At 43.1% G+C, this 23,198-nt stretch overlaps 1 protein-coding gene across 7 annotated transcripts in view; it reads left to right on the top strand.

Annotated features, from left to right (window-relative positions):
* Nucleotides 1-1,123: 1,123 nt before the first annotated feature.
* Nucleotides 1,124-23,198, top strand: part of LOC124013620 (neurexin-2-like) — a 1,135,017-nt gene continuing 1,112,942 nt past the window's right edge. For all 7 annotated transcript variants that reach the window (XM_046327950.1, XM_046327944.1, XM_046327948.1 and 4 more), the window contains exon 1: nucleotides 1,124-1,288. The gene's annotated coding sequence lies outside the window, so the exon portion shown is untranslated. The remainder of the gene's footprint in view (nucleotides 1,289-23,198) is intronic.

Genomic DNA, 23,198 nt, shown 5'->3' with positions numbered 1-23,198 from the left:
CACAGTCACACTCCCACGGAGACCAGACCAGACGAGGCGCTAGCCTTCTAATGAGCTGCAGGTCCAGCCCATGTCTGTCAATGGCAGGGAGAAATAGTGTGTGTGTGTGTGTGTGTGTGTGTGTGTGTGTGTGTGTGTGTGTGTGTGTGTGTGTGTGTGTGTGTGTGTGTGTGTGTGTGTGTGTGTGTGTGTGTGTGTGTGTGTGTGTGTGTGTGTGTGTGTGTGTGTGTGTGTGTGTGTGTGTGTGTGTGTGTGTGTGTGTGTGTGTGTGTGTGTGTGTGTGTGTGTGTGTGTGTGTAGTAGCGGGCTGATCAGAAATTGTCAAATAGCTTAGCAATTGATCAACTAAATAAAAATGGTGTGATTTTCCCATTACCATTGTATAATTGGTTTGGGAATTGGTCCACAGATAATGAAGAGGAGGACAAAGTGTAGATACATTCATTCTCAATTTTCCATAACTTTCTGAAGAATTGGCTCCATGATGGTCATTGTAAAACTGTTGATAATTGAGAAGGTTCTGTTGTTATTGTGTAACCTTTCAAATTCAGAGTACATCTCTCATCATATATTTGCATTCAATTGTTAAACTGTTCATTTGCATTTACTTTGAAAACAAATATTAGCAAAAAATAATCTAATCAGTTTTCCAATCAAGTTTGGAAATTGTTTGAATGTTGAGATTTCATTGGTCTATTGGCACAGTTGATTTTAATTGACTAATTAGGTCACCTGCAATTTGAAATAGGCTAGGTGTGCCAGTAAGCCTATAATGTTGTTTGTCAACACTGTTTTTAGATGCCAATTGATATTTTAACATTTTGGAATGAATTTAAACCTTCTTAAGTCATAGGGTGTCGGCCAGGCCTTCCACAAATGCCCAATATTAATGTTCAGAGTTCAACTTGGATCTTGAGTGTTGTCACTATGTGGGTCGCCTGTGGGAACTGGTAAATGTTCAGAGCAGCAGCAGTCTCAGCGATAGACAACCGACGGAGCTGTTTCGCCAACTCCTCCCTCGCCTTGGTTGGAAGTAGCCTCGCCGGAGCGGGGCGTGTCGCGGTGGGCGGGGGCTCCAGTGCGGTGCTGATGCTGTCTCTTCAATTCCACGGTTGCAGGTGGAACGACAGGGCTAGCTCCGTTCGCATCTGGTAGCTGGAGAAGAAGAAAACACGGCATTCCGACCTGCTTCACTCACTGGATAACAAAATAAGCGGCATATCCAGATCAGGAATATTACACCTTTGATGTCTGGAGAATTATCGAGAGGGATTTCAGAAAGACACAAGTAAGGACTTTTCTTCTATGTTTTTCTATTGTCATAATTCCTTTGCGTCTGACTGTCTTGCGTTTTCTGACAGCGCTGCTGTGCTTGGAAGCAGGATGTGGATGTTCGGACAGCGTGACAAACATCAGAGCGTGGTTATATCAGACTACGGACCTTTTTTTGCTGTCGATTGCAGTTCTGAAATCATGTTTGTGTTGAAAAAGATAGGATAGGTTAGTATGTTGTCATCATAATACTAGGACGCCGTTTCCTTAGAGAAGAATGTATACATGGCTGTAGATGGAGGGATGCGTAATGGGTCAATATTTTGGAGGGGATTATTCGTACCTGGCATCAGTGTCCTTCTTTGGGATGAGAGACAGCCTATAAACGGGCAGACAGCTGCTCTATATTCTGCGTCCAGAAATTGGCAAGCTGTTTGTAATAGGCTACATTACTGAGAATTAGAAAAAAATGGAGAAAAAAAACAAGAGAGTGCGTTTCATTTTTCACATGTTCAGAAAAATATGATTGATGTGATTACTGTATAAATTGATATACCTTATGATTGTAATTTTAGGCTATGTTAATGTCGGAGAATCCAATGTGAGACGAGCGCGTTTGTTCATTGCCCAGTCTGGATAGACATCTAAGGCTCCAGTATCAAACCAAGTTCAGAAAGATGGTCATATGCTTCTTGCTGCAGAGAATGAGTCCACTGTCTATTCACCTATTATCAATCACGCTCTTTAGTGATGTCTCCCTACACCTTTTACAAATCCTCGAAAGGAAGAATTTATAGCTTGAATTTACTTGAGAGCCGACTTGGGAGCTCAGGACATATACACATTGAAGTTCACAACACGGGCTTCATTAAATACGTTTTATTGGCGCTTTACAATGATCTTTTAAGGCTTGAATAGTTTAGGCCACTCGAGACCATGCATTATTTGGTCTCTGAAACACCGCATTACAGTTCTGTCTGAAAACGATCCGGCTCTATTGCATTATAGCTGCATTTACGTGCATATATATATATATATATATGTAGATATACATTCCAATTCATATACATATATATATATATTACATGACATTATTATAGCATAGCTGACCTTTTTTAATGACAAATGCGATATATTTGATATTTGATAATAGCAGTATAGCAAATGCGACTCAAATGTTTTCCACTGTGTCGCTATACCTTAGCCCACTGGGGTGCGTAACCGTCTCTCCTTAGGGTCCCTCAATATCAGATAGAGAGAGGGAAAATACCATGTTCCACGACAGTGAATGGTTACGTTTACATGAAAACTTGTGCTACATTGGGGATAGCTATCGGGGTAGGAGGGGGGCCTGGAGTTGATTGACGCACACATAGACCAGGCAGTGGTGTATATCACTTATCGAACAGGCTGTCTTCGAATTCCAATACAGACCCCTGGGCCAAATAATTGGACATGATGACCCTTCTGAATTGAAAATCTAGATTAAGATCACTTTATTCGTCAGTTGGTCCACAAGGTCCAACAAAATGTGACTTTCCGCTTCATCCAACCCCTCCTAAAGACATACTGTACCTATACAAACAGGGTTGGGAAGGTTATTGTAATCCGTTACAGTTACTAGCTACCTGTCCAAAATTGTAATCAGTAACGTCATTTTTGGATGACCCAAACTCAGTAACGTAATCTGGTTACTTTTAGATTACTTTTCCTTTAAGAGGCATTACAAGAAGACAAAAATTGCTATTACAGGATAAATCAATGTTGGGGTTTACATAGCTGTCCATAAATGGGGCAGCAGGTGGTCAATTGGTTAAAGTGTAGGGCCATTAACCATAAGGTTGCTGGATCGAATCCCCGAGCTGACAAGGTAAAAATCTGTCGTTCTGCACATGATCCTCGGAAGGGGTCAATGTAAATAAGAATTTGTTTTTAGTTGACTTGCCTAGTAAAATAAAATAAAAATGCATGGATGTTGCATTAAACTGTATGAGTTGTAACACATTGCTTTCCTTCTATTATTATTATTATTATTATTATATTATTACAGTTTACGATTAGTCTTTATATAAAAAAAAAAAAAGTCTGTCAGATTTCTAGTCATTCCAATCCATTTAATTTCCCTTGATCTTCAAGAATAGGACTTGGAAATATGGAAATATAGATTAGCCAAGTTGTTCAACCTGAGCGTAACCCAAAAACGAAGGATGTGTTAGTCTACTCTGTTGTTTATCTTGTTGTCATGGACAACTGATTGGGCCCATTGCGTCGAGTTGAAAAAGAAATGCTGCTCTCATGGAATGGCATGCTTTGAGGACTACGGAGAAGTGCTATTTGCACGTATGAATGTAACAACATATGCTGCATTTGCTATAGGCCTATTGTTTCTGTTTTTGTTGGTGACACTTTGAGATCTCGATAATTTGCAGCTGTTTACGTCTATCAAAAGTGCGCGAGTTTGAGCATGTGTCCATTAAGCCTATCATACATGTTTGTATAATCACCACAAATTGATTGAGCAATAAAAGTCCCACTTTGGGTCTACTTAAATTAAACTCATTTTGACAGTATGGAGAAGTTGGGTACTCCCTCAAATGACTATTCCATAGGCTGCAATCCGCACTATAGAGCAGTTGAAAGAGCGCATATTTCACTGGCTGTCCACAAAACTATGATTAATAGGCAGTTTAACCTTCTTCAATTCAACCATTGTTGGGTTAAAATACACATGTGCATTTGTGAACAGCCATCCACAACAACCACAATCCGTAAACCGCAAATAGCTAAATGACAGAGCAGCAGTGTGATTCACACCAATGCGCTATGAGGATATCAATAATAAGTGATATCCGTATCGCCGTATTCTACACCACTGCTTTCGTCCTTACCTCCAAGCATTATTCAAGTTGCATAATCTTTGGATGCCGACAGCAGTCGCACCATTGGATGACATAGTTTAGCCTACAAAAGCCTATTCCTACTCTATTCCACGACCAGTCACACGTATTTGGTGTGTCATCGTAATGGTTTCTGACTTGTAGTCAGACTCGCTCAGCTGAAACAAATTTAAACTTGCTCCTTTTGCCATTGCTGATTTGAATGACATTGAGAAAACATAAAGCTGTCAAACAAATGTTTCGCAAACATCTTTTCTGAATTTTAAAGTAACCCTAGAAGTAAACATCTAGGATCTGTAATTACAATACTTTGCTGGTAACATAAGGGATGACAGTCGCAGTTACTCCCCAACCCTGCATAAACCATGCATATACAGCACACACACACACGCACGCACGCACGCACACACACACACACACACACACACACACACACACACACACACACACACACACACACACACACACACACACACACACACACACACACACACACACACACACACACACACACACACACACACACACACACACACACACACACACACACACACACACACACACACACACACACACACTGAATGTACAAAACATTAAGGACAGCTTCTTAATATTGAGGTGCCCCCCCCCCTCAGCACAGCACTCAAAGGCACTTAAATATCTTGTCTTGCCCATTCACACTCTGAATGGCACACATACACAATCCATGTCTCAATTGTCTCAAGGCTTAAAAATCCTTCTTCAACCTGTCTCCTCCTGTTTACCTACACTGTTAGAGGTGGATTTAACAAGTGAGGGATCTTAGCTTTCACCTGGATTCACCTGGTCAGTCTATGTCATGGAAAGAGCAGGTGTTCTTTATGTTTTGTACACTCTGTGTATGTCATTGGCAGTTTAATAGCCTCTATACCATTCCCCGCAACCTCATTTCTGTTCTATTCTGTTATTTGTAATATTACTATCTCATTGTGTTTAGACTGTATGAAGGGAGGTTGGTTTCAGCTAAAGTCTATACAATCCCAAATGACTGGCTGAATATACTGTTTATCCCTTGCATGTTCAGGTCATCTCACAATTGTGTTAAAGGAAATCGCAACAAATACAATGAATTCAACCATTTGAAATGTGATCATCTTCTCTCAAGCTATTGAATGAAGTACCCTTTCAGGGACATCATACCATGCTATTGACTTCGGTCTGTAAAACGGTTTTGACTGACAGTGAGTTTATAATCCATGAATAACACACAGGCTGATTAGCATCTTCTCTAATATGCTTCCATATTTAACACTGTGGCGCTGCCAACAGACGAGGATGTGTAGAATCTATATGGACACTTTCTATATATTGTTCTACTCACTGTGTTTTATGGAGGGTGCTTAACATTGCCATGATCGGTTGAGATGATTTATAATAATTGCAAATTACCCTCAATCTGAATAATTGATTCCAGACCTGTTCACTGAGTGCAAAAGTGGGTTTCAATGTCCTCCGCTTACATTTGTGTGCTCCTATCCACTGTTATGCAACTTTCCTGAATACAAAATCCATACATAATAGGAAACTCTGGTAATCAACCCACATCAAATCAAATCAAATTGTATTTGTCACATACACATGGTTAGCAGATGTTAATGCGAGTGTAGAGAAATGCTTGTGCTTCTAGTTCCGACAATGCAGTAATAACCAACAAGTAATCTAACTAACAATTCCACCTTTTAATGGCTCTGCAATCAGAATCCATTGGTACGTTGGATAGCCTCTGAACTAGGCCTTTTGAAACGCTGACCTATTCATGGACCTCGTCTAGGAAGTAGCCCCACAACGTAAAAGTTATATTTGATTATTTTCTATTTCATTCTATTCTGTTGTATTTGATTTTTTTTGTATTATATTATATTGTGGTTTGATAATGGGCAAGAGAGGTTCATCATCTCTAAAATGTCAGCCAAATGGTAATTTCAGGATACTTTGTTGGTATTGTACTGCAGTGGAGAGGTTCATAAATCAAAATGTCAGACACAAGGCCTCAGAAATCCTATCCACTCAGAGGACAGTCCTTGAATGGTATTGAATAGCTCAGCTGCCATTTTCCCTGACACAGACATCAGGGGTTCCTCTTCCTCTCACCTCTGTTGATACGTGCCCCGTCGCTAGGCCGTCACTAGGCCAACACGGGCATGACCTCCTGTTCTGGTTCATCACTGTCAGTGAGGGAGGGAGGGGGAGAGAGATGAGGAACGAGAGAGAGAATCAGGCACAGTAATCTCCCTGTAATCCCTCACACAGCAGCGACGAGAGCAATCTGCCTCATTAACTCTCTGCTCCTATTCCTTCATCCATCTTTCCATTCCTTTATCCATCTTTCTATTCCTTCATCCAAACAAAGGAATGAGCAGACAAACTTAGGGGAGGTAAGAGGCAGACAGCAGACACTTTCAGTTGCAAAGAGAAGGAAATTGAAAAACACATCTGCAATATAAAGACCCTCTATCCACCGCAAACCTCCATCCCCCTATCTCCTCCATTATGTTGATGTGTCTGTGATGAGGGGTGACGTGCCCTGCCTCTTCCAGCCTCAGCCTCATCTAGTGCTTTGATTACGCAGTCAGATCCGAGTAAGTTATGGGAGGCCTCTGATGGAGAAGGCCCTATGATCTAACAACGTACTTAAAGACCTCTCATTTTCTTTCACACTGATTGGTTCAATCCTACTGAAAAATAATACAGTGCGGAGTATTGATTGATCTGATTGGGTTAGTTGAGTTTGATTGGTAGGCTTGGAAGGGATTTTGCCACAAGGAGTAATGGCAGGCAGGTGTTTTGGGGGATGTTACATTTTGCAGCCCTTTCTGGGTTTTGGTGGATGAATGACCATGGTTGTGGAGTGATATTATAAGAATTGAGACACCAAAGGGACTGCAGTTGAAAAAGCCCTGTATTTTATTCATGCATGAGTTTTTTTTCTGAATAGTTGAAAGAAGCAAACCCAGCCCTTTTCATTTTGGAGTTATCCCAAAAACAGCAACACAAATCCAATGAATTAATAAGATGCTTTCTCTGTAGCACTTGCCTCAACTGAAAGCCACATTTGATGTATTTGCTGTCTCTAAAGAGCCATGGAAGTTGGGTTCCTCAGCAAGCCTTTTTCTCCTTCTCATCCTCCTTCTCCTCCTCCTTCCCCTCCTTCTCCTCCTCCTTCCCCTCCTCCTTCCCCTCTTCCTTCTCCTCCTATTTTTAATTCTTCTCCTCCTCCTTCATTTTCTACTTTCATATCACATATCTTTAGCCAGACCTGGGTGTTGGGGATATGCATTTTAGGTGTGACGCATTGCGTTAGCACTCTCCAGCGAGCTATTTAACCTAAATTACTACAGCACAAAAGACAGCTGCTTTCTCTGGTTTAAAAATACTCCATCTCACCTCCCCCGCCTTCAGAAGGGTATCTGTTGGGCAAATGGGAGTGATGTAAGCTCTCCATTGATTGATATATCAGGTTCACCAGCATGAAAAAATACTGCAGTTTACTATAGAATACTACACTACATACTATATAATTATATAGTAAACTATAGTATACTGTATAATAGTATAGTAAATACTACAGGATTATAGTAAATGGATCGTTTGATTTGATCGTAAATACAATTTGAATTGATTTGATATTTCAGAGCTTCCCCCATAATTTGTGCCACCCATAAGTCAGTAACACACATGCCAAGTATAGACCATATATCGTGTTCCCTACAGGTTACAGGAAATAGCTCAGAAGCTCTGAACTATCCATTTAGACCACAGTCCTACCTCCCTACCTACCTCCCTCCCTACCTACCTCTCTACCTACCTCCCTACCTACCTACCTACCTACCTACCTCCCTCCCTCCCTCCCTACCTACGTACCTATCTCCCTCCCTACCTACGTACCTACCTACCTATCTCCCTCGCTCCCTCGCTCCCTCGCTCCCTACCTACCTACCTACCTACCTACCTACCTACCTACCTACCTACCTACCTACCTACCTACCTACCTACCTACCTACCTACCTACCTACCTACCTACCTACCTACCTACCTACCTACCTACCTCCATACCTCCCTCCCTACCTCCCTACCTCCCTCCCTACCTACCTACCTACCTACCTACCTACCTACCTACCTACCTACCTACCTACCTACCTACCTACCTACCTACCTACCTACCTACCTACCTACCTACCTACCTACCTACCTACCTACCTACCTACCTCCATACCTCCCTCCCTACCTCCCTACCTCCCTCCCTACCTACCTACCTACCTACCTACCTACCTACCTACCTACCTACCTACCTACCTACCTACCTACCTACCTACCTACAGACTATGGAAAATGTTTTATTTTATTATTTCTCCAGTAGGTTTGCTGAAAGAGAAAGCCTTCACTTCTATGCCAAAAATAATCAAACTAAAACACTGTATTAAATACTACAGTAATGTCTGCAAAAAGTAAATACTACAGTATACTTCAATCACAAAAACACTACATGAATTACTATAGTACAGACTACAGTTTTCTTTTACTGCAGTGTTTATACTATAGTAAAAAAAATAAAAAAACACTCTCAGTGAAAAAACACTCACAGCGAAAATTATAGTATTTATACAATATTATAAACTGGATGGTTCGAGCCCTGAATACTGATTGGCTGTATGACAAAATGTTTATTTTTACTGCTCTAATTATGTTGGTAACCAGTTTATAACAGCAATAAGGCACCTCTAGGGTTTGTGGTATATGGCCAATATACCATGGCTAATGGCTGTATCGAGGCACTCCCTGTTGCGGCGTACACACGAGCAGACATTAGCCGCGGCCATACACCACACCCCCTCATGGCTTATTGCTTAGGTATACTGTAGTATTTTTAAATATGGGTGGAGCCATTCTAATATTTATATATATAACTACAGTACATATACAGTTGATGTCGGAAATTTACATACACCGTAGCCAAATACAGTTAAACTCAGTTTTTTAACAATTCCTAGTAAAAATTCAATTTCTTAGGTCAGTTAGATCACCACTTTATTTTAAGAATGTGAAATGTCACAATAATAGTTGAGAGAATGATTTATTTCAGTTTTTATTTCTTTCATCACCATCCCAGTGGGTCAGAAGTTTACATACACTCAATTAGTGTTTGTAGCATTTCCTTTAAATTGTTTAACTTGGGTGAAACGTTTCGGGTAGCCTCCCGCAAGCTTCCCACAATAAGTCTGGAGGATTTTGGCCCATTCCTCCTGACAGAAATGGTGTAACTGAGCCAGATTTGTAGGCCTCCTTGCTCGCACACACTTTCTCAGTTCTGCCCTCAAATTTTCTATGGGATTGAGGTCAGGGCTTTGTGATGGCCACTCCAATATCTTGACATTGTTGTCCGTAAGCCATTTTGCCACAACTTTGGAAGTATGCTTGGGGTCATTGTACATTTGGAAGACCCATTTCCGACCAAGCTTTAACTTCCTGACTGATATCTTGAGATGTTGCTCCAATATAACCACATCATTTTCCAACCTCATGATGGCATCTATTTTGTGAAGTGCACCAGTCCCTCCTGCAGCAAAGCACCCCCACAACATGATGCTGCCACCCCCGTGCTTCACGTTTGGGATGGTGTTCTTCAGCTTGCAAGCCTCCCCCTTTTTCCTCCAAACATAACGATGGTCGTTATGGCCAAACAGTTGTATTTTTGTTTTCTCAGACCAGAGGACATTTCTCCAAAAAGTATGATCTTTGTCCCCATGTGCAGTTGCAAACCATAGTCTGGCTTTTTTTTATGGTGGTTTTGGAGCAGTGGCTTCTTCCTTGCTGAGTGGCCTTTCAGGTTATGTCCATATAGGACTCTTTTTACTGTGGATATAGATAATTTTGTTCCTGTTTCCTCCAGCATCTTCACAAGGTCTTTTGCTGTTGTTCTGGGATTGATTTGCACTTTACGCACCAAAGTTCGTTCATCTCTATGAGACAGAACGCGTCTCCTTCCTGAGCGGTATGACGGCTGCATGGTCCCATGGTGTTTATACTTGAGTACTATTTTTGTACAGATGAACGTGGTACCTTCAGGCGTTTGGAAATTGCTCCCAAGAATAAACCAGACTTGTGGAGGTCTACAATTCTTGTCTGAGGTCTTGGCTGATTTCTTTAGATTTTCCCATGATGTTAAGCAAAGAGGCACTGAGTTTGAATGTAGGCCTGGAAATACATCCACAGGTACACCTCCAATTAACTCAAATGATGTAAATTAGCCTATCAGAAGCTTCTAAAGCCATTAATTCATTTTCTTGAATTTTCCAAGCTGTTTAAAGGCACAGTCAACTTAGTGTATGTAAACCTCTGACCCACTGGAATTGTGATACAGTTATAAGTGAAATAATCTGTCTGTAAACAATTGTTGGAAACATTACTGGTGTCATGCAGAAAGTAGATGCCCTAACCGACTTGCCAAAACTGTAGTTTGTTAACAAGAAATTTGTGGAGTGGTTGAAAAGCAAGTTTTAATGACTCCAACCTAAGTGTATGTAAACTTCTGACTTCAACTGTAGATATAAGCCTTATTGCTTAATTGAATATTAAAACATACAATCTACCTCCTGCAGTGAAGCCGCTCAACATTTACATTACATTCAGTCATCTAACAATCTCCCGTCCAGAGAGACCCACAGGAGCAACCAGGGTCAGGCGCCACGTCCAAGGACACATCTCTGCGTCATTTTCAATATCAACTCATACCCCCTGTGCCATGGAATCGGTACATCAATAATCTCTTCCCAGCTATTTTGTAATCTGTATGGAACACCTTTCAACATCCTGGTCCTCAAATGAAACTGGTATACTTAAGCAGTGAGGCCTGAGGAGTTGTGGTATATGGCCAATATACCACGGATAAGGACTGTTCTTGTGCACGACCCAGCGCAGAGTGCTTGGATACAGCCCTTAGCCGTGGAATATTGGCCATATTCCATGAACCTTAAACATAATTAGAGCAGTAAAAATAAATGTTTTGTCATACCCGTGGAATACGGTTGGAAATATCTAAACAGGAAGGGCCAATGTAATATGTTAATTGCTTAGCTGAATGGATAGGGTCATGGCCATGTGGAGACATTGTGTACTGTGTACATTGTACGTTGTGTACTAGAGGCAGTGTCTATTAGAGGAGAGACACTCAAGTTGTAGCCATCCTATAATATTTGCATGACGTTCCAAATCCATAGAGTTGTACTCCACCCCATTTCTGTCGTATTCATAGAGTTGTACTCCACTCCATTTCTGTCATATTCATAGAGTTGTACTCCACTCCATTTCTGTCGTATTCATAGAGTTGTACTCCACTCCATTTCTGTCGTATTCATAGAGTTGTACTCCACCCCATTTCTGTCGTATTAATAGAGTTGTACTCCACCCCATTTCTGTCATATTCATAGAGTTGTACTCCACCCCATTTCTGTCATATTCATAGAGTTGTACTCCACCCCATTTCTGTCCTAGTCAAAGCTGCATACTTATGAGTGACAGAGCAGTAGACATAGCCTTGAATCCATGCCAATGTCCTCTGAGCTAAAATAAGCCTTCACTGTAATAAAGATACTCTTGAAAGTTTGAAAGATGAACCGGGAAGTGGAAGGGAATAGGGAAAATTTCACAGTAGTCAGTCTACATCACGGTGATCTTGTATTTCGCATAAGTCACTTAACATGACTCATCTCAGAGATGGAGAATTTCAGCTCTGGACACAGTCAGTCAAACAGTCATTCAGCCACTCAGCCAGGCTTCTCTTATACAAGATGTTCTCTTTGTTCCCGCAGCCAGTCTCTTCTCTCTGTCTCTCCTCACAGTCCTCTGCTACCAAACAAAGAAAATAAGGTTCCATTCAGCCCAAAAATGCCCTTGTGAGACTGTGAGAGAGATTGAGTCACAGTACAGTTCAATGCTGGATTTCTTCCCTGCTAATTATTGGACAAAATGAACCCTAGACTGTCCCCCACCTGGGAAGAAAGAGAAGAGCGGGCTGGGTTTGAGAAGGGTGATAGGGCCTGAGAAGGGCGATAGGGTTGAGGAGGGTAAAAGGGCCTGAGCGGGGTGATAGGGGTTTAGGAGGGCGATAGGGGTTGAGGATAGCGATAGGGGTTTAGGAGGGCGATAGGGATTGACGAGGGCGATAGGGGTTGAGGAGGGTGATAGGGGTTGAGGATGGCGATAGGGGTTTAGGAGGGCGATATGGGTTTAGGAGGGCGATAGGGGTTGAGGAGGGCGATAGGGGTTGAGGAGGGCGATAGAGGTTGAGGATAGCGATAGGGGTTGAGGAGGGTGATAGGGGTTGAGGATGGCGATAGGGGTTTAGGAGGGCGATATGGGTTTAGGAGGGCGATAGGGGTTGAGGAGGGCGATAGGGGTTGAGGAGGGTAAAAGGGCCTGAGCGGGGCGATAGGGGTTTAGGAGGGCGATAGGGGTTGAGGATAGCGATAGGGGTTTAGGAGGGCGATAGGGATTGAGGAGGACGATAGGGGTTGAGGAGGGTGATAGGGGTTGAGGATGGCGATAAGGGTTTAGGAGGGCGATAGGGGTTTAGGAGGGCGATAGGGGTTGAGGAGGGCGATAGGGGTTTAGGAGGGCGATATGGGTTTAGGAGGGCGATAGGGGTTGAGGAGGGCGATAGGGGTTGAGGAGGGCGATAGGGGTTGAGGATAGCGATAGGGGTTGAGGAGGGTGATAGCGGTTGAGAATGGCGATAGGGGTTTAGGAGGGCGATAGGGGTTGAGGAGGGCGATAGGGGTTTAGGAGGGCAATAGGGGTTTAGGAGGGCAATAGGGATTTAGGAGGGCAATAGGGGTTTAGGAGAGTAATAGGGGTTTAGGAGGGTAATAGGGGTTTAGGAGGGTGATAGGGGTTTAGGAGGGCAATAGGGGTTTAGGAGGGCAATAGGGGTTTAGGAGGGCAATAGGGGTTTAGGAGGGTAATAGGGGTTTCGGAGGCCAATGGTTGTTTAGGAGGGTAATAGGGGTTTAGGAGGGCAATAAGGGTTTAGGAGGGCAATAGGGGTTTAGGAGGGCAATAGGGGTTTAGGAGGGCGATAGGGGTTTAGGAGGGCAATAGGGGTTTAGGAGAGCAATAGGGGTTTAGGAGGGCAATAGGGGTTTAGGAGGGCGATAGGGGTTTAGGAGGGCGATAGGGGTTGAGGAGGGCGATAGGGGTTGAGGAGGGCGATAGGGGTTTAGGAGGGCAATAGGGGTTTAGGAGGGCAATAGGGATTTAGGAGGGCAATAGGGGTTTAGGAGGGTAATAGGGGTTTAGGAGGGTGATAGGGGTTTAGGAGGGCGATAGGGGTTTAGGAGGGCAATAGGGGTTTAGGAGGGCAATAGGGGTTTAGGAGGGCGATAGGAGTTGAGGAGGGCGATAGGGGTTGAGGAGGGCGATAGGGGTTGAGTTCCACACTGTTTGTGTGGCGCAATATCGGAGAGAGCGATTGCAAGGTAAGCCTATTTGAGAAGTACAAAGGGTCCTCTTGAGGAGAGGGTGAAAGGTGGCTCCCCAGCCACAAAGGGGCTTCTTAGAATGGGCCAGTGGGGCAACGGTGGCTCTATTGGGGTTGTACAAAGAGCATCAGCCTTAGTCATCATAGAGAGGCCGGTTCCCTGATTGCAGAAGACCTGGGGGTGCAGCATAGCACAGGCACCATTTAGTTCATGACACACATTCATAGACTACACACAACCACCAAGGACATTGTATGAACGAGTGAGGTCATGCAATTATCTGCATCCTCTCTCACCTTTGTGGTGAGTGATAAACAGATGAGGTGTATTTACGGATACGCGGTGCAAAATAAAGAGGGCAACGAAAGTATTGAAAAAAGTGGGCTTTCAGCCTGGAGGAGTGGTGCCAAAGGCTGCGCCAGAGCTCCAGTGCTCCCCCACAGCCTGGGTCATCCGGTGCCTCCTCTACGCACCAGGCCTCCTGTTGGTCTCCCTAGCCTGGTTGGGCCCTGTGGCAGCCCCACGCACCAGGCTGTCTCTGCGACTCCTCCCTCCAGAGTCGCCCTCCAGTCCGGACCTTCCAGCGACGCCCTCCAGTCCGGAGCCTCCAGTGTCACCCTCCAGTTTGGAGCCTCCAGAGGCGCCCGTCACTCCGGAACTTTCAGTGTCGCCCCCCAGTCCGGGGCCCGCTACGCCCTGACCTTAGAGAGCTTTTTATGTCTCTATTTGGTTTGGTCAGGGTGTGATTTGGGTGGGCATTCAATGTTCCTTTTTCTATGTTTTTGTATTTCTTTGTTTTGGCTGGGTATGGTTCTCAATCAGGGACAGCTGTCTATCGTTGTCTCTGATTGGGAACCATACTTAGGTAGATTTTTCCCACATGGTTTTTGTGGGTAGTTGTTTTCTGTTTAGTGTTTTGCACCTGACAGGACTGTTTTGGTTTCGTTTATTCACTTTGTACCATTTTTGTTTCAGTGTTCTGTTCATAAAAAAGTCATGAACACTTACCACGCTGCGCTTTGGTCCGATTCCTCCTCTTCACAAGACGACACCCGTTACACAGCCATTTCAATAACAATCCAGTCTGATGTCTGATCTGTTTAGAAAGTTGCTGACTTACTCCACTCTGATGAAGCACATAGGGGTTTATTCATTATTTTCTCTATATTCTATCATTTTCCAATATTATTACTTTTCAAGGTATTGCAGTAGTGATACATAATTGAAATGCATCTAAAAGAAAATACATGATCTTATTGTTCCACATATGATCTCCCCATAATAACCATTGATGGTGTTTCTCATCAACAGTTACACAACATTCCCACAACCCTCTCCCAGCCTCTAAGCCCCATCCAGAAATTGATTATCAGGGCTCAGATAGTTTTGGGATCTGTGCCACAATCTTATCAGCGGTTGTTAATTAGTTTTTCAGTACATATTGGGATGCAAGTCTATATTCCCTTAATTTCCCATTGGCAGAGTCCAATATTTATCAGCGTTTTTGTCCCTCATTCATCTGGTGTGACCATGGGGCCAGGGCTCCAGTCTGGAAGCATACTTTCCACTGTGCACTTTTGGTACTGCCTTTTCACTGATACACTTTCGCTATCACCTTTGTGGCAAAAAATATCCATCGAATTTATTCAGACATTTTTTTAAATATGTTTTTTTTATCACTCACATCCGAAGATATTAACATGTCCTATCCATCCAATGTCTGTCATGCTGCAGGATGATCAAAGCAGATGTTATTTGTCACATGCGCCGAATATAACAGTGAAATGCTTACTTACAAGCCCTTAAACCAACAATGCAGTTTTAAGAAAAATAAGAGTTGAGTAAAAAATAAAAGTAACAAATATTTAAAGAGCAGCAGTAAAATAACAATAGTGTGGCTATAAATAGTCAGGGTAGCCATTTTATTAGCTGTTCAGGCGTCTTATGGGGGTAGAAGCTGACTTCTTAAGGATGACGCAGAATATAGTTCCCCTGCAGGAACATCAATCAGCGGAAATTTCAGAGCGCCACCTATAGTTTTTGATAAAACTCAAACTTTCATTAAAACACACATTCAAGGTAATGAATTAAAGCTACACTCGTTGTGAATTTATCCACCAAGTCAGATTTGTAAAATGCTTTTCTGCGAAAGCATGAGAAGCTATTATCTGATAGCATGCACCCCCAAAATACTGCAACGTCACCTAAAACGACAGATTTTGCGGTAGCCGGCGCTACCCAAAACTAAGAAATAAAATATAAAACATTCATTACCTTTGACGAGCTTCTTTCTTGGCACTCCTAGATGTCCCATAAACATCACTATTGGGTCTTTTTTTCGATTAAATCGGTCCATATATAGCCTAGATATCGATCTATGAAGACTGTGTAATCAAGGAAAAAACTGAGTTTGATAACGCAACGTCATTTTTTTAAATTAAAAAAGTCGACAATAAACTTCACAAAACACTTCGAAATACTTTTGTAATGCAACTTTAGGTATTAGTAAATGTTAATAATCTATCAAAATGATCACGGGGCGATGTGTATTCAATAGCTCCACGTCCTGATATCATGTCCAAATATTTCTCAACCAAAACATCCGGTCGGAGACCGGAAGAAATGCGCTGCCTCGTGTCCGTTTGACCAAGAAACAAATCCGAGACAAATGACAAGACTGTTGACATCGTGTGGAAGCTGTAGGTATAGCAACCTAGGCCCACATTTAATGTGGTTTCTTTTCAACAATACATTCAAGTGGCGCATTGATATATTTTCCAGTTTTCAGTGATCAGATTTTCCTGCGCTTTTCGATGAAACACACGTTCTGTTATAGTCACAGCCGTGATTTAACCAGTTTTAGAAACGTCAGAGTGTTTTCTATCCACACATACTAATCATATGCATATACTATATTCCGGGCATGAGTAGCAGGACACTGAAATGTTGCGTGATTTTTAACAAAAAGCTGCGAAAATGCGCATGATCCAACAGAAGTCTTTTGGAGTCTGCGGTAGTAGAGAGAACAGTCTATGACTACGGTGGCTGGAGTCTTTGACAATTTTTAGGGGCTTACAATTCAATTAAATTCAATTCAAGGGCTTTATTGGCATGGGAAACATGTGTTAACATTGCCAAAGCAAGTGAGGTAGACAACATACAAAGTGAATATATAAAGTGAAAAACGACAAACATTAACAGTAAACATTACACATACAGAAGTTTCAAAACAGTAAAGACATTACAAATGTCATATTATATATATACAGTGTTTTAACTATGTACAGATGGTTAAAGGACACAAGATAAAATAAATAAGCATAAATATGGGTTGTATTTACAATGGTGTTTGTTCTTCACTGGTTGCCCTTTTCTCGTGGCAACAGGTCACAAATCTTGCTGCTGTGATGGCACACTGTGGAATTTCACCCAGTAGATATGGGAGTTTTTCAAAATTGGATTTGTTTTCGAATTCTTTGTGGATCTGTGTAATCTGAGGGAAATATGTCTCTCTAATATGGTCATACATTGGGCAGGAGGTTAGGAAGTGCAGCTCAGTTTCCACTTCATTTTGTGGGCAGTGAGCACATAGCCTGTCTTCTCTTGAGAGCCATGTCTGCCTACGGCGGCCTTTCTCAATAGCAAGGCTATGCTCACTGAGTCTGTACATAGTCAAAGCTTTCCTTAATTTTGGGTCAGTCACAGTGGTCAGGTATTCTGCCGCTGTGTACTCTCTGTGTAGGGCCAAATAGCATTCTAGTTTGCTCTGTTTTTTTGTTAATTCTTTCCAATGTGTTAAGTAATTATCTTTTTGTTTTCTCATGATTTGGTTGGGTCTAATTGTGCTGTTGTCCTGGGGCTCTGTATGGTGTGTTTGTGTTTGTGAACAGAGCCCCAGGACCAGCTTGCTTAAGGGACTCTTCTCCAGGTTCATCTCTCTGTAGGTGATGGCTTTGTTATGGAAGGTTTGTGAATCTCTTCCTTTTAGGTGGTTGTAGAATTTAACGGCTCTTTTCTGGATTTTGATAATTAGTGGGTATCGGCCTATTTCTGCTCTGCATGCATTATTTGGTGTTTTACGTTGTACACGGAGGATATTTTTGCAGAATTCTGTGTGCAGAGTCTCAATTTGGTGTTTGTCCCATTTTGTGAAGTCTTGGTTGGTGAGCGGACCCCAGACCTCACAACCATAAAGGGCAATGGGCTCTATGACTGATTCAAGTATTTTTAGCCAAATCCTAATTGGTATGTTGAAATGTATGTTTCTTTTGATGGCATAGAATGCCCATTCTTGCCTTGTCTCTCAGATCGTTCACAGCTTTGTGGAAGTTACCTGTGGCGCTGATGTTTAGGCCAAGGTATGTATAGTTTTTTGTGTGCTCTAGGGCAACAGTCTCTAAATGGAATTTGTATTTGTGGTCCTGGTGACTGGACCTTTTTTGGAACAAAAAAAAAACTCTGACACCACCTGGTATAGATGTCCTGGATGACAGGAAGCTTAGACCCAGTGATGTACTGGGCCGTACGCACTACCCTCTGTAGTGACTTGCGGTGGGAGGCCAAGCAGTTGCCATACCAGGTGGTGATGCAAACCAGTCAGGATGCTCTTGATGGTGCAGCTATAGAACTTTTTGAGGATCTGAGGACCTCGTGCCAAATATTTTCAGTCTTCTGAGGGGGAATAGACTTTGTCGTGCCCTCTTCTCGACTGGCTTGGTGTGTTTGGACCATGATAGTTTGTTGTTGATGTGGACACCAAGGAACTTGAAACTCTTAACCAGGTAGGCAAGTTGAGAACAAGTTCTCATTTACAATTGCGACCTGGCCAAGACAAAGCAAAGCAGTACGACACATACAACGACACAGTGTTACACATGGAGTAAAACAAACATACAGTCAATAATACAGTAGAAACAAGTCTATATACGATGTGAGCAAATGAGGTGAGGTAAGGGAGGTAAAGGCAAAAAAAGGCCATGGTGGCAAAGTAAATACAATATAGCAAGTTAACCACTAGAATGGTAGATTTGCAGTGGAAGAATGTGCAAAGTAGAAATAAAAATAATGGGGTGCAAAGGAGCTAAATAAATAAATAAAATAAAATAAATACAGTAGGGAAAGAGGTAGTTGTTTGGGCTAAATTATAGGTGGGCTATGTACAGGTGCAGTAATCTGTGAGCTGCTCTGACAGCTGGTGCTTAAAGCTAGTGAGGGAGATAAGTGTTTCCAGTTTCAGAGATTTTTGTAGTTCGTTCCAGTCATTGGCAGAAGCGGCCAAAGAAAGAATTGGTTTTGGGGGTGGCCAGAGAGATATACCTGCTATTAACATCTGACATAAATATCTAAAGACACTGAAGCAGCAAACTTTGTGGAAATTAATATTTGTGTCATTCTCAAAACCTTTGGCCACGACTGTACATACAGTATGAGATGAGAAAAGCAGTATGTAAACATTATTAAAGTGACTAGTGTTCTATTATTAAAGTGGCCAGTGATTCCATGTCTATGTATATAGGGCAGCAGCCTCTAAGGTGCAGGGTTGAGTAGCCGGGTGGTAATCGGCTAGTGATGTCTATTTAACAATCTGATGGCCTTGAGTTTTTCAGTCTCTCGGTCCCAGCTTTGATGCACCTGTACTGACCTCACCTTCTGGATGATAATGGGATGAACAGGTTATAGCTAGGGTGGTTGATGTCCTTGATGATCTTCTTGGCCTTCCTGTGATACCGGGTGCTGTATATGTCCTGGAGGGCACCCCTGTGATGCGTTTGGCAGATCATACCACACTCTGGAGAGCCCTGTGGTTGCCGGTGCTGTATATGTCCTGGAGGGCACCCCTGTGATGCGTTTGGCAGATCGTACCACACTCTGGAGAGCCCTGTGGTTGCGGGTGCTGTATATGTCCTGGAGGGCACCCCTGTGATGCGTTTGGCAGATCGTACCACACTCTGGAGAGCCCTGTGGTTACGGGTGCTGTATATGTCCTGGAGGGCACCCCTGTGATGCGTTTGGCAGCTCATACCACACTCTGGAGAGCCCTGTGGTTGTGGGTGGTGTATATGTCCTGGAGGGCACCCCTGTGATGCGTTTTTGCAGATCGTACCACACTCTGGAGAGCCCTGTGGTTGCGGGTGGTGTATATGTCCTGGAGGGCACCCCTGTGATGCGTTTTTGCAGATCGTACCACACTCTGGAGAGCCCTGTGGTTGCGGGTGGTGTATATGTCCTGGAGGGCACCCCTGTGATGCGTTTTTGCAGATCGTACCACACTCTGGAGAGCCCTGTGGTTGCGGGTGGTGTATATGTCCTGGAGGGCACCCCTGTGATGCGTTTTTGCAGATCGTACCACACTCTGGAGAGCCCTGTGGTTGCGGGTGGTGTATATGTCCTGGAGGGCACCCCTGTGATGCGTTTGGCAGATCGTACCACACTCTGGAGAGCCCTGTGGTTGCGGGTGGTGTATATGTCCTGGAGGGCACCCCTGTGATGCGTTTGGCAGATCGTACCACACTTTGGAGAGCCCTGTGGTTGCGGGTGGTGTATATGTCCTGGAGGGCACCCCTGTGATGCGTTTGGCAGATCGTACCACACTCTGGAGAGCCCTGTGGTTGCGGGTGGTGCAGCCCGACAGGATTCATTGGGTCATTGGGTCCAAGCTGAATTTCGTCAGCCTCCTGCGGTTGAAGAGGCGCTGTTGCACCTTCTTTATCACACTTTCTTTGTGGGTGGACCATTTCAATTTGTCAATGCTGTGTATGCAGAGGAACTTGAAGCTTTCCACCTTCTCCACTGTGGTCCCATCGATGTGAATATGGGCGTGTTCCCTCCTTTGTTTTGTTGACGTTAAGAGAGGTTATTTTACTGGCCCCACTCTGCCAGGGCCCTCACTTTCTCCCTGTAGGCTGTCTCATCATTGCTGGTAATCAGGCCTAATACTGTTGTGTCGTCTGCAAACTTGATGATTGAGTTGACGGTGTGTGTGGCCACGCAGTGATGGGTGAACAGAGAGTACAGGAAGGAGCTGAGCATGCACCCGTGTAGGGCCTCTGTGTTGAGGATCAGTTAAGTGAAGGTATTGTTTCCTACCTTCATCACCTGGGGTGGCCCGTCAGGAAGTCCAGGACCCAGTTGCACAGGGCGGGGTTCAGACCCAGGGCCCCTAGCTTAATGATTAGCTTGGTGGGTACTATGGTGTTGAAGGCTGAGCTATAGTCAATGAACAGCATTCTGACGCACGTATTCCTCTTGTCCATTTGCGATTGCATTGTCTTCGGATCTATTGGGTCGGTAAACAAATTGAAGTGGGTATAGGGTGTCAGGTAAGGTAGAGGTGATACGATCCTTAACTAGGCTCTCAAAGCACTTCAGGATGACAGAAGTGAGTGCTATGGGGCGATAGTCCTTTAGTTCAGTTACCTTTGCTTTCTTCAGTGTGGTGGACATCTTGAAGCAAGTGGGTACAACAGACTAGGATGGGGAGAGAATGAATATGTCCGTAAACACTCCAGCCAGCTGGTCTGAGCATGCTCTGAGGATGCGGCTAGGGATGCCATCTGGGCAAGCAGCCTTATGAGCGTTAAAACCTGTTGTGCCTATGGGTTCCCATACGGGAACTACACCCCCTCGTTGAGCTGAAACGTTGGCGAAGGGAATGCAAAAATATTCTTAGAAATATTTAACCTCCACACATTAACAAGTCCAATACCTCAAATAAAAGATAAACACCTTGTTCATCTACCCAGCGTGTCAGATTTGTAAAATGTTTTACGACGAAAACACAGCATATATTTATGTTAGACCACCACCAAAACAAAGAAAAAACGCAGCCATTTTGTAGAACAAAAGATACAATCACAAAAGCAGGATTACACGACAAATCATTCACTAACCTCTTGAACATCTTCATCAGATGACAGTCATATGACATGTTACACAGTACATTTATGTTTTGTTCGATAATATGCATTTTATATCCATAAATATCGGTTTACATTGACGCCATGTTCAGAAAATTCTCAAAAATGTCCGGAGAAATTATAGAAAGCTACGCCAGATAACAGAAATACTCATCATAAACTTTGACTAAAGATACATGTTATACATATAATTAAAAAGATACACTGGTTCTTAATGCAACCGCCGTGTCACATTTTTTTTTACGTTACGGAATTAGCCTACCATGCAATAATCTGAGACGGCGCTCAGACGTAACAATATTTCTCCGCTATGTTGGAGTCAACAGAAATCCAAAAATTACAACATAAATATTCCCTTACCTTAGATGGTCTTCGATCAGAATGTAGTGGAAGGAGTCCTACTTCAACAATAAATCGTTTTGTTTCATAATGTTCAATTCTAGTGTCCATGTAGTAGCATCTGCTACCATTTTCAGCTCAAATGCCCAAAAATGTACTTCTGGTCCAGAATAATTTTGCATCAAAACTTCCAAATTACATATTACAGGTCGACGAAACTGGTCAAACTAAGTGCATAATCAATCTTCAGGATGTTATAAACGTACAAAACGAATGGCATTCCAACCGGACAATCCTAGATCATCTGGGGCTGACTGGAAGAGACAAAGTCCTCTAACGCATATGCGCCCTCAAGCACGTGAATCTTTTGCGACACTGTGGAAAATTCCTCCCCATTAGGTCAAAGTTCACAGCAAATGCTCAATTACACTTTCTACTGAATGAGGACATCTAGTGGAAGACATGGGAGTGTTTCCAGATCCATAACTTGTTGGGAAGGGAGGGGGCGATGACGTCAAAGTTGCCCCAACTTTCAGGATTCCAAAACTAGTTTGGAAGATTGCCTGCCCTGTGAGTTCTGTTATACTCACAGACATAATTCAAAGCTTCAGAGTGTTTTCTATCCAATAGTAATAATAATATGCATATATTAGCAATTTAGGACAGATTTTGATGCAGTTCACTATGGGCACGCAATTCATCCAAAGGGGAAATACTGCCCCCTATCCTTAAGAAGCTTTAACAGGCTTAAATGTCTTACTCACGTCGGCCACAGAGAACGAGAGCCCACAGTCCTTGGGAGCGGGCCGCACCAGTGGCACTGTGTTATCCTCAAAGCGGGCGAAGAAGGTGTTCAGCTTCTCTGGGAGAAAGACGTCGGTGTCCGCGTCGTGGCTGGTTTTCCCTTTGTAATCCGTGATTGTCTGTAGACCCTGCCATATACGTCTTGTGTCTGAGCCGTTGAATTGCGATTCCATTTTGTCTCTGTACTAACGTTTTGCCTGTTTGATTGTTTTACGGAGGGAATAACTACACTGTTTGCATTCAATCATTCTCCCAGTCACCTTGTCATGGTTAAATGCGGTGGTTTGCACTTTCAGTTTTGTGCGAATCCTGTCATCTATCCATGGTTTTTGGTTTGGGTATGTAGTGTTTTCCTCAAATTTGCTTTGTTAAAATCCCCAGGTACAATTAATGCGGCATCAGGATATGTGGTTTCCAGTTTGTGTAAAGTCCAGTGTAGTTCCTATTGGTATTGGCTT

Source organism: Oncorhynchus gorbuscha, linkage group LG25 (assembly GCF_021184085.1).
Source record: "Oncorhynchus gorbuscha isolate QuinsamMale2020 ecotype Even-year linkage group LG25, OgorEven_v1.0, whole genome shotgun sequence".
Classification (NCBI taxonomy): Eukaryota; Metazoa; Chordata; class Actinopteri; order Salmoniformes; family Salmonidae; genus Oncorhynchus; species Oncorhynchus gorbuscha.
This window is presented reverse-complemented; position numbering and strand designations above follow the sequence as displayed.